Below are 11,978 nucleotides of genomic sequence, written 5' to 3'. Positions count from 1 at the left end.
AATGGCTTGCATAAATTTCTAGAATCACATGTGATTGTTTTAAGCATCAAAAACTAATTTTCATGAGTATAGGAGAGTTTACGGCCATAGAACATGCCTTTAGGCCGTAAACTCCTAAAAATATGTTTAATGGTGTTCTAAATTCATAACAAGGCTTGGAAAATTAACTAGAATCACATGTGATTATTCTTTGTATCTAAAATGAATTGTTTTGACCATATTAGAGTTTACGGCCGTAAACTCCAAGTTTAAGGCCGTAAACTCCCTTTTCAATGGTATAAATCCGAACAAATTAAAACAAGGCATTCTAGAAGTCTATTCCAACAATCCCCGTGTCCATTTAAGCCATTAAACCCTCCAAATGACACCAACATGAGTTTACGGCCGTAAACTCATGTGTGGGTGTGTTATGTGGCTGTAAATTCCCTAAAATGTTTACTCTTGGGGAGTAAACTCAAGTCCCAAGTCCCTAGTGCCATTACACGTCCGAAGATGTCACCCGGGTCACTCCAAACGCTCGTTTTGAGGTGTTTAACCTCGTTGGAGTGTAATGTTCCATATGATTAGTGAATGTATCCCTAATTGAATATATATGGACATTATTTCATTATACATAGGAACATCACGAGTAAACAATCCCCGAACCAACGTCTAGTATCCAAAACCGACGCATTTCCGAGTCCGGTGAGTTCATACCCCTACTTTTTTTTCACTGTTTTCACTATTTTCAGGGGGACACAAGCAAAGTACAAGGGAATTCTTGTACTCAAAACATGTTTTCAAATGTGTGTTTCATACTCCATATGCTTTTAATACTGATTACTACAACTGATAACCATTTGAACATGCAGATCACGTAACATATATTTATGAAATGGGTCTTTAAACTGTTATGTTTTACATATATTTCACAAATGGCTTTCCACAATTTATCAGTTAAAAGCATGACATTAAACATTTGAGTATAATACCTGTACACTGTTTTGTCCTCGGTAACACTCCACACATATACGCGAGTGGAGGACTATCATATTATTACTAGTAAATTTGTTAATCCTGTATGATTGGAGACACGTCCTCGGCGAACACTCCACAGAGATACGCGAGTGGAGGACTACACCCGTAACCAGAATCTCTGGTATTTAGAGAGCATGACTTGAGTGTATAGATCTATACGGGGCTGACTACCCCACGCCTAGCTGCTAGCTACAGCCGAACCGAAATGGTTCAAGGGTGACGAAAGTCATAAGTATGTGGACTACTTATTGCCACGGGTTTAGTCCATCGTATGGTTATGGAACTCGCAATTAGGATAACAGAGATTTACTTATAGTAATAATGAACCACTTTATACATCTTTTACATCTTTCATGTACGGTAACCAACATTCAGGAAAGTATGGGACTTTCCTGGGGAAAACATGGAACCTAACCACGTTTACATCTTTTACATCTTTTACATCGTTCACATTGGAAACCAACATGCAGGAAAGCATGGGGCTTTCCTGGGTAACACCTATATAACCAGAAAGGGTAACAAACCGGGTAACATTACATGTTTTACATTTGTTAATATACAATAAGGAAAGTATGGGACTTTCCTGGGAATACATGATAGGTAAACAGAACAGTTTAACATGTCGGATAACTAAACTATACATTTTCACATGATTTGACATGTTTTTAGTGTACAAACTTACAATACTTTACATTTATGAAGCAACAACCAACTATTAAGAAAATATGGGATTTTCTTGGTGTGCGTAACATTTCAGAAACAGAAAGGAAACTTGAACATTTTCACAAACAAAAACCGCTTATGAACTCACCAGCGTTATGCTGATTATTAAACTGCTTGTGTTCTCAGGTCAGTGTTAGAACAGGTACCCGAAGACCCCTTTTTGGACAGAAGACGGAGTACATGAAGACCCGTTTCATTTTGTTTATATATACTATGTATCACAACTATACAAACTTTACTTTTGAAACAACTGTAAAACTTTTCTTATGTAATGTAATGGTTGTTTTACTTTACTTACTATGTGCATTGGATTTGATACTCAACGTTGAGTCAACCCCGGAAATGTTTCCGCTTTCGGTTTTCGGGGTGTAACAGGTATGAACTCACCTGTAGTGAGTGATGCTACGGTAGGATCTATTTGGGAGGTTGAGTGTCAATCGAAGACTTGAGCACAAACAAATCCTATTAACATATAATGACATATGTATGTCTACAATTAGCGTTTGAAACAACTAATTACTAAATTGGGACCACCTTAAGGACTAGTAAACACTTATTATGAAGTGTTACAACCATATAAGATTGTATATGAGTGGTATATGACTATACAAGGGAGTGTATTGTTAAAATGCACGACAAATATGTTTGTGCGGCCAGGGTGTGCGGCCAGGAGGTGTGTGTGGCCGCACGCTCCTTATGAAATGTGTCAAAACGTGATTTTCAGCAAGAAGGGACATCTAGGAAGGTTTTATTCTTCATGCCTTAGCCTTAAATGAAGTTTATTGCCATTTTGGGACTTAAAAAGGGTGTGTGCGGCCATCATGGAGGTGTGTGCGGCCGCACACACTTGAAGATCATACGAAATGATATTTTTCATGTATAATTTCAAGTGTTCTTAGCATATAACTAGTTGTGGTAAGTGTATACACGTTATAGAGGCATGAAAGGGGTGATTATGGTCCAAAACTTAGTGTGTGTTCTTGGTGTTCTTGAAGACTTAACACCAAAAATGTGATTTCATGGATCAAAGTAGGGAAGAAGGCTAGTTAAGTTTAAGTATCAACGAATCAAAGGAAGTATTACTAACTTTTTATGAAGAACAAGATGAAGATGTGGATGATACTTAAGAGAAAACATTTTCCATCTTTGAAGGAGTGGGAAAAGGGTTCAAAAAAGACTAAGGCTGACGCATATAGGTAGGAATGTGTGGCTAGGGGGTGTGTAGTCGGCTGTGTGCGGCTGGCTGGCTGCACACTCGGGTGTGCAGCCGCACACACCTTGCTTGCTTTGTTTGCCCCGTTTTTGCAATGCTACACACATTCTAACCCTTCCTAAGACTCCTATCTTGATTATACTAAGCCTAATACACTTATATAGACCCAAAACTACATTGAAAAATAGAAAAACAAGGCTAAATTTGATAAGATGGAGGATGTAAAAGTTAGAAATTTCGGGTTGTCACATCATCCCCCCGTTAGAGGAATTTCCTCCCGAAATTAGAGTTTAAGCAAGTAAGTAGTTACAAATAGCTAAGCGAAAAGGTGAGGATATTTCAACTTCATTTGATCCTCGCACTTCAAAGTGAATTCCGGTCTTCGCTTGGCGTTCCAGCGAATCTTCACAATCGGGATGCGACTTTGTTTCGTCTGGTAGACCTCACGGTCCATGATCTCCACATGTTCTTCCACGAAGTTAAGGATCTCGTTGATCTCGATCTCGTCGAGTGGGATTACAAGAGTCTCGTTGGATAGGCACTTTTTCAAGTTCGAGACGTGGAAAGTAGGATGTACATTACTCAGTTCACGTGGTAGATTGAGTTTGTAAGCTACAGGGCCGATTCTAGCAAGAATCTTGAAAGGCCCTATGTATCTTGGATTGAGCTTCCTACGCTTTCCGAAGCATATCAAGCCCTTCCAGGGTGAGACTTTCAAAACAACATGGTCTCCCACCTGGAATTCCAAAGGTTTCATGCGTTTGTCGACGTAGCTCTTCTGTCGGTCACTAGAGGCTTTCAATCGTTCACGAATATGAATGATCTTCTCTTTCGTTTCCCGAATGATTTTCGGACCTGTGAGAGTGCTGTCAGGAACTCATCCTTTAGCTAACTGGGTGTCGCCCACTTCAGGCCAGCACATAGGGGATCTGCACTTTTGGCCATAAAGGGCTTCAAATGGAGCAGCCTTGATGCTCATGTGATAACTGTTATTGTAGGAAAATTCGACAAGGGGTAAGTGAGTATCCCACGCCTTCCCAAAGTCGATCACACAGGCTCTCAGCATATCTTCCAGTGTTTGGATGGTTCTCTCACTTTGTCCATCGTAGAATCTTATGCCAAATTTCGTAGATAAATATACTCAACCGGGAAAATAACCGCGGTAGCAGTGGAACCGGGGGTCTGAGGATGGTAGGCTGTACTCATGTCCAGCCTCGTTCCTAGGGAACTTTGTAGGGACTGCCAAAACCTCGAAGTGAACCTACTATCTCTATCAGAGATAATAGATATAGGAACACCATGCAGTCGTACGATTTCCCTAATGTATGTTCTCGTAAGCTTCTCCATCTTGTCAGTTTCTTTGATAGGCAGGAAGTGTGCAGACCTGGTCAATCTATCGACGATGACCCATATGGTATCAAGTCCACCCGTTGTCTTGGGCAACTTGGTTATGAAATCCATAGTGATCCGCTCCCACTTCCATTCTGGTATCTCTGGTTGCTGTAAAAAACCGGAGGGTTTCTAGTACTCGACCTTAACCTTTGCGCAAGTAAGGAATTTACTTACAAAGGTAGCAATCTCTGCTTTCATGCTAGGCCACCAATATAACTTTTTAAGATCCAGATACATCTTATCTGAACCTGGGTGAATGGAATATCGAGTCTTGTGTTCCGTGGTCATGACCAAGTCTCGGAAGCCATCTTGCTTCGGTGTCTAGATCCGGTCCATGAGATATAACGCTCCGCCACCCTTGGCTTCTAAGTTCTTATCCATTCCTCTAAGGGATTCACCCACCACGTTTTCAGGTTTCAAGTCTTCAAGTTGAGACACCTTTATTTGTGTGGACAAGTGGGAATAAATAGTCATCATCAGAGATTTGACCCATCGGCCAGAATATTCTTTCCGACTTAGGGCGTCTGCTACTACGTTGGCTTTACTCGGATGATAACGAATTTCGCATTCGTAGTCATTGAGTAGCTCGACCCATCGTCGTTGTCTCATGTTGAGCTTCTTATGATCGAATATGTGTTGTAAACTCTTGTGGTCTGTAAAGACGATGCTCTTCGTACCATATAGATAGTGTCTCTAGATCTTCAGGGCAAACACAACTACCCCAAGCTCAAGATCGTGTGTGGTGTAGTTGACTTCATGTGTCTTTAGCTGTCTCGACGCATAGGTGATGACCTTACCTCTTTACATCAAAACACAATCGAGCCCTTGGTTGGATGCATCGCAGTAAACAACGAAGTCTTCTATCCATTCAGGTAGGGATAGTATCGGTGCGGTAAATAAGGTTCGCTTCAGCGTTTGAAACGTTATTTCTTGTTTCTCTTCCTAGTCAAAAGCCACTCCTTTCTGGGTCAGCGTAGTAAGAGGTTTCGCAATCCGAGAGAAGTTCTATATAAATTTGCGGTAGTAGCCAGCGAGACCTAGAAATGGACGAATTTCTGTAGGTGTCTTCGGTGCTGACCAGTTCTCAATGGCCTTAATTTTGGATAGGTCCACATGGATTCCCTCTTCGCTAACCACGTGTCCTAAGAATTCGACTCTTCGGATCCAAAATTCACATTTAGAGAACTTCACATAGAGCTTCTTCATTCGTAAAGTTCCTAGAACTTGTCGCAGGTGATCGTCATGCTCTTCCTTACTTCGAGAGTATATCAGGATGTCATCAATGAAGACGATGACGAACTGATCCAAGTAAGGGCGACATACTCTATTCATTAAGACCATGAATAATGTGGGCGTATTGGTCAATCTGAATGGCATCACCACGAACTGGTAGTGTCCGTAACGAGTTCGGAAAGATGTTTTTGGAACATCCTCCTCTAGCACTCGTAACTGGTGATATCCGGATCTTAGATCAATTTTGGAAAAGTAACTCGCCCCTTGTAGTTGGTCAAATAAATCGTCTATGCAAGGCAGAGGGTAACGATTTTTGACCGTCAGCTTGTTGAGTTCTCTGTAGTCGATACACATATGGAATGATCAGTCTTTCTTCTTAACGAATAAGACCGGTGCTCCCCAGGGTGAGAAGCTTGGTCTAATGAAACCCTTTCTAAGTAGTTCATTAAGTTGACCAGATAGTTCCTACATCTCGGCTAGTGCTAATCGGTAGGGCGATTTGGCTACTGGGGTAGCTCCTGGGACTAAGTTGATTCTGAACTCGACTTGTCGTTGTGGAGGTAATCCTGGTAGTTCTTATGGAAAGATGTTGGGAAAGTCGCTTACTACCGGAATGTTCTTTAGTTCCTTCGTTTCTAGGCTCGTATCGACAACATGAGCAAGGAATGCACAATATTCCTTACGTAGATACTTCTGTGCTTGAATAATCAAGATGATACAAAGACTCGTGTCGGGTTTGTCACCGTAGATGATGAGAGTTTCGTTAGCCGGGAGATTTAGATGGACTGATTTCTCGTAGCACCTGATGTCGGTGCGATGAAGACTCAACCAATCTATGCCGACGATGACGTCGAAGCTTTTAATCGAGACCAGCATGAGGTCGATTGGAAACAAATGGCTATCTAGAGTTAGGGTACATCCTATATATATGCTATTTGTGCTCTCGGTTTTCCCATTAGCCATTTCTATAGTGAATGGTTCCTTAAGTGTGCATGCTTTTTGTTTAAGTAGACGAGCAAATTTATGATTCACGTAGATTCTCTCTACTCTGCTATCAAACAGTATGCATGCATAAGAGTTATCGAAGAGAAACATACCAGTCACCACCGTAGGGTTAGCAACTGCTTCCCCATGGCCTATAGCCAAAACTCTTCCTTGCTCCATTAACATTTCTTGCTTTGGGGTAGTCCCATTTGTAGTGGCCCACTTCACCACATCCGTAGCAAGCCTAGCCCATACCAGCATCGGGGACTTGGGTGATCGGCCTTGCCAGAGATTTGCAAAAACGGACAATGTGTCCTTTTTTGTTTCAGCTAGAGCACTACATTTCACGGCAGGGTTCGGTGTGGTGGAAGTTACATTTGTTGCACTTTGGCAAACTTCCAACATACTGCCTTATTGGAGTAGCAGTGGTAGGTTCGATCGCAACATGAACCGCCATGAATCTCTACTTTTTAGCAGCTCTTTGTTTCTTCTTATCATCTCATAACTTCCACTTATTGTCAGCGGGTTTGGAGGGTTTTGAGATGGCCAGGGTTGTTGTTGATGATGGGGACTGGACTCCATGATCGATGAGTCGTTGTGCCAATCGTTTGGCACTGTCGAAGGTAGCAGGGTGTGAAGCTAAGACATTTCCCTGATACGGAGGCACCACCCCCAGATGTACCTTTTGATCCTTTTCCCTTTGGTGGGAACCATGTTTGGACAGAGGGCCACCAGTTTACTGAACCTGTTGGTATACGCGACTATGTTGGAACCCCTCTTGGTTAGGCTCCACAGCTCCTGTTCCAACTCCTGGATCTCGCCCATCGGGAAGTACTACTCAGTCATGAGGTATTTCATAGTTTCCCAACCCATGTCGTTTGCCACTACAAGAGTGAGTGACTTGACATGGCTGTTCCACCATGTCAGGGCTTTCTCCTCAAAGGTGCAAGCGGAAAACTTGACCTTACTCGCGGTAGGGAAGGAACAAATCTCGAAGACCGACTCTGTCTTTTTGAACCATTACGAGAGGGCAATAACTCCGCCAGTCCCTCTGAAAGACTTTGGCTTGCAGTTGGTGAAGTCCTTGTACGAGCACTCTCTCGAGCGCACTGGGATTTCTCCTTCGGTAGAATTAACAGGTGCTTTGCCTCCGCTGGCACCTGTAGATTGATATTGAGCCATGGTCGTAGCCACAGCCGTAACTACTGCAGCATTAAGAGTTGCCGTATCGATTAGTGGAGGAAGTGGTGTTTGATTTGTCGGCCTGCCTTTGGTAGGACGCAGGCGAGGAGGCATGTTTTACTGCAAGTTTATAAAGATGATGATGATAGTAAGAATCAATTGCAAGGTATGAAGAGAGTGATTCATGGACTAACGCTCCATAGTCCAAACATTAGAATTAGTGTAGGAGTTAAATAGAGATATAACAATAGAGTTTGAAAACACAAGAGTATAGACTTTCTAATAGGTTAGAAACTATCAATATTACTGGTATTATTGATGTAAATGAGTTCGGGAAAAATGACCTAACAGAAGGTTTTACATCAACCATACGAGGGGAAAATGTTGACAGTTTAATAGACTAGATAGTGTACTAAAAGATAGGAATAATTTACAGACAAGTGCTTCCTAGAGCACAGGTAAGAAAAGGCTATCCCTAAATCAAAAGAAAAGATATGCTAGACATCTTCTAACAGCGGCAGCGGACGTTTATCAGGTAAACCCTAAGGTCTGCCAGTTGACGTTCCACATCAAGAAGGTGTCGCTCGTAGACTCTCTAGCGAACTCGGAGCTCTATGACTTCAGCCCGAGTCTCAGCTAGTGCTTGAAGCAGGGCCTCGGTGTCAGTTGCAGACCTCTCCCGAGCATGCTCTAGGTGGTTGGTGCGAATGGAATGCATTCTTCTGTTTGTATCAACCTCCGTGATGCGCTGGAGGGCTGTCCTGCCTTGGATTTCGTTGCGGGCATTTCTTCAGACCAGGATTGGCAAGAATCTATCCGTTGTTCCTCCTTCGCTCGTGTTATAAAAGCTTCGGTCTTCATTGAATAGCATGGGTTGATTTTTCTCTTTGCCCCATGTTTCTATGCATTCCACCTATGCAGTCGTTGGGCCTTGAAAGGCCTGATGGTGGTTAGGATTTGGGACTGGAGCCATAGGGGGTAGGTTGTTGACTTTGGGTTCAGAGTCGGACCCATCCGAGAAGCCTTCTTCTTGGTGAACATCCAAAGGAATTGGATGCTCATCTTCGGGCTCTTCCTCAAGCCATCCAACATTATCGTGGTTTGGGAAGTACGGGTCGCCATGATGATGGAATCCAGCCATGATATCTACGCGAGAAAAAGGGGTATAAGAATCTTATTTAAATAGGTGTACTACTTAAGATAATTATAAGGTAATCTTTATCAGTTACATCAATACCTGCATAGTGCATACTAGTTATACGAAATCAAAGCAGGATAGACCTTCGAATAAATAACCCTAACTCCAAATCCACAACCAAACAAGGAACAGGAAGTAAAGCAAAGATCACAGATTCTCAGTATATAACACCTGATTTCATATAACCTTTGCGTATCCACCGATCAACTATTGATCTACTTGATAGAGACCTTTTTAGTTCTCAATTAAGTAATTATAGTAATACAAAATACTCTTATAGTATTTGAGAATTATGTTCTGGTCTAGTGGTTTCATTGTAGTAGTGTTGGTAAGTTATTAGACTTGTTGCAACACCCCAACCATTCTTAGGCACATGCTAGTCACTCCTCGGAAAATATAGTTGATCAAACTATATCCTCCCAGATTTGACTATATGTCTCTAAGTGTAATTGTGTTGTTCAATAATCATAACACTTTTGTTTTGTCCTAGTGACACTGATTTTAGTATGAATGCAGGTATGTACACTCAGTTAAATATTTTATTATTTAAAAGTATAAACTCTTGGTCATAGTATTTTAATCCCATTGTGTTTATAGTTAGTATATCTTTTATGGGTTCATATACTAGATTCACTATAAACGATGCTCTGATACCAATCTGTCACACCCTAAAACCAAGAACGGCGGAAACGTTCTGGGGCAGAGGATGTCATGTACAGTATCACAACACAGTATAATAGTAAACAAGTAAATAACATCATCCATTGCATTAAATATATAATTTTAATACAAGTGTATTTTGTAGTATATAAGACACCAAAACATAAATCAAAATATAAGATGAGTGTTGAATGCGCTCCATCTTCTCAAAAGCTGGCATCAGTACTTGTCTACTGATAAACTGAGAATACAAGTTATTTGAAAGAGTTTATCAACATTAAAGCTGGTGAGTTCATAAGTATTTAGTGTCTATGTTTGTATCAAAATGTTTGAACCGTTGTTTGAAGTACGAGTAGGTAAACGTTTGTAGTAAAAGTATGTGAATGTTTGTAAGTGTTTGTAAAAGTTTGTAACTCCTAGAAAATCCTATATTTTCTACTAAAAGTAGCCTTCCACCAAGGCACAACTGTTTTGTAAGTTTGTTTCTTGTAAAAGTGTGTAATTTTCCCAAGTGTAACTATCATTATCAAAATATAGTTTGTACATTAATGTTTAAGTGAAGTAATCACCAAATAAATGTAAAGGGTAAATTAATGTAGTAATGTAGTGTTGTATTATAGGAACTACTGCTGTACTAACTACCTTAAACCGGATTTATATCAAGGTATTGTGTAATTAATTGTATCATGCTATCGACTATGAACACGATGATGTAAGACGTCGAAAAGTAATGACATTTGGCACCCGAAGACCTGCAGGTCCCGCTGTAGCTGGCAGCAAGGTGTAGGATAGTCAATCCAGTATAGATCTATACGCAAACTCACACTCTTCCTCCAGGAGATTCTAGTTACAACTCGGGCCATGACAATGAAGGCATGCTCCGATACAGTGGATCACATTTATGTTAAAGTATACTTTTATATGTGTTGTTTCTCATCATAGTATCATTGTATATGTTCCCATCATAGTATAGTTGTATATGTTCTCATCATAGTATAGTTGTATATGTTCTCATCCTATTATAGTTGTATATGTTCTCATCCTAGTATAGTTGTATACGTTCTCACCCTAGTATAGTTGTATATGTTTAAATAGTAATAGGTAATGACTCATGAATGAACTGACTCTTGTATGCTTTATTGGACTAGAAGTAGTAAGTAGTATAACCCTAAACTATACCTATTATAGTTTATTAGTAGACTTGTTTGTATGACTGAATGTAATGAACTGAGATCAAAGTCTTTATATCTATACATATATACATAATATATAACTAAGGATTCAACGACACCCGGACAAACAACCGGGTACTTTAAGACCACAATAAACAAGGACAAGAAGTAAAGTGGGGTATCTCTCCTAAGTCCTTCAAACCTTATTTATATAAATATATATGTAGTAGACATGGTTTTAACAGTATATACGTTTGAAAACTGTAAAAGAAAGGTTTAGTATACAAAAGTGAATTTGATAAAGAGTTTGACATGTAAAATAGTTTGATAAACAGTTTGAAGTCATTTGTTTGGTAAAACAGTTTAAAGTATGAAAAATCCATTTGTATTCTAGTTATTAATCACATGTGATTGATCTAATAACTAACATGATTCAACTTGTATCCCTCCCCCATAAAGGATTTAAAAAATTTAAAAGCAATTCAATGTTAATTAAGGGGTATGAACTCACCTGTAGTGAGTGATGCTACGGTAGGATCGGTTTGGGAGGTTGAGTGTCAATCGAAGACTTGAGCACAAACGAATCCTATTAACATATAATGACATATGTATGTATACAATTAGTGTTTGAAACAACTAATTACTAAATTGGGACCACCTTAGGGACTAGTAAACACTTATTATGAAGTGTTACAACAATATAAGATTGTATATGAGTGGTATATGACTATACAAGGGAATGTATGGTCAAAATGCACGACAAATATGTGTGTGCGGCCAGGAGGTGTGTGCGGCCGCACGCTCCTTATGGAATGTGTCAAAACGTGATTTTAAGCTATAAGGGACATCTAGGAAGATTTCATTCTTCATGCCTTAACCTTAAATGAAGTTTGTTTCCATTTTGGGACTTAAAAAGGGTGTGAGCGGCCATCATGGAGGTGTGTGCGGCCGCACACACTTGAAGATCATACGAAATGATGTTTTTCATGTATAATTTCAAGTGTTCTTAGCATATAACTAGGTGTGATAAGTGTATACACGTTATAGAGGCATGAAAGGGGTGATTATGGTCCAAAACTTAGTGTGTGTTCTTGGTGTTCTTGAAGATTTAACACCAAAAACGTGATTTCATGGATCAAAGTAGGGAAGAAGGCTAGTTAAGTTCAAGTATCAACAAATCAAAGAAAGTATTACTTACTTTTTA

This window comes from Lactuca saligna, chromosome 7 (genome assembly GCF_052625555.1).
Source record: "Lactuca saligna cultivar CGN05327 chromosome 7, ASM5262555v1, whole genome shotgun sequence".
Taxonomy (NCBI): Eukaryota; Viridiplantae; Streptophyta; class Magnoliopsida; order Asterales; family Asteraceae; genus Lactuca; species Lactuca saligna.
The sequence above is the reverse complement of the archived record's forward strand: the minus strand, read 5'-3'. Positions refer to the sequence as shown.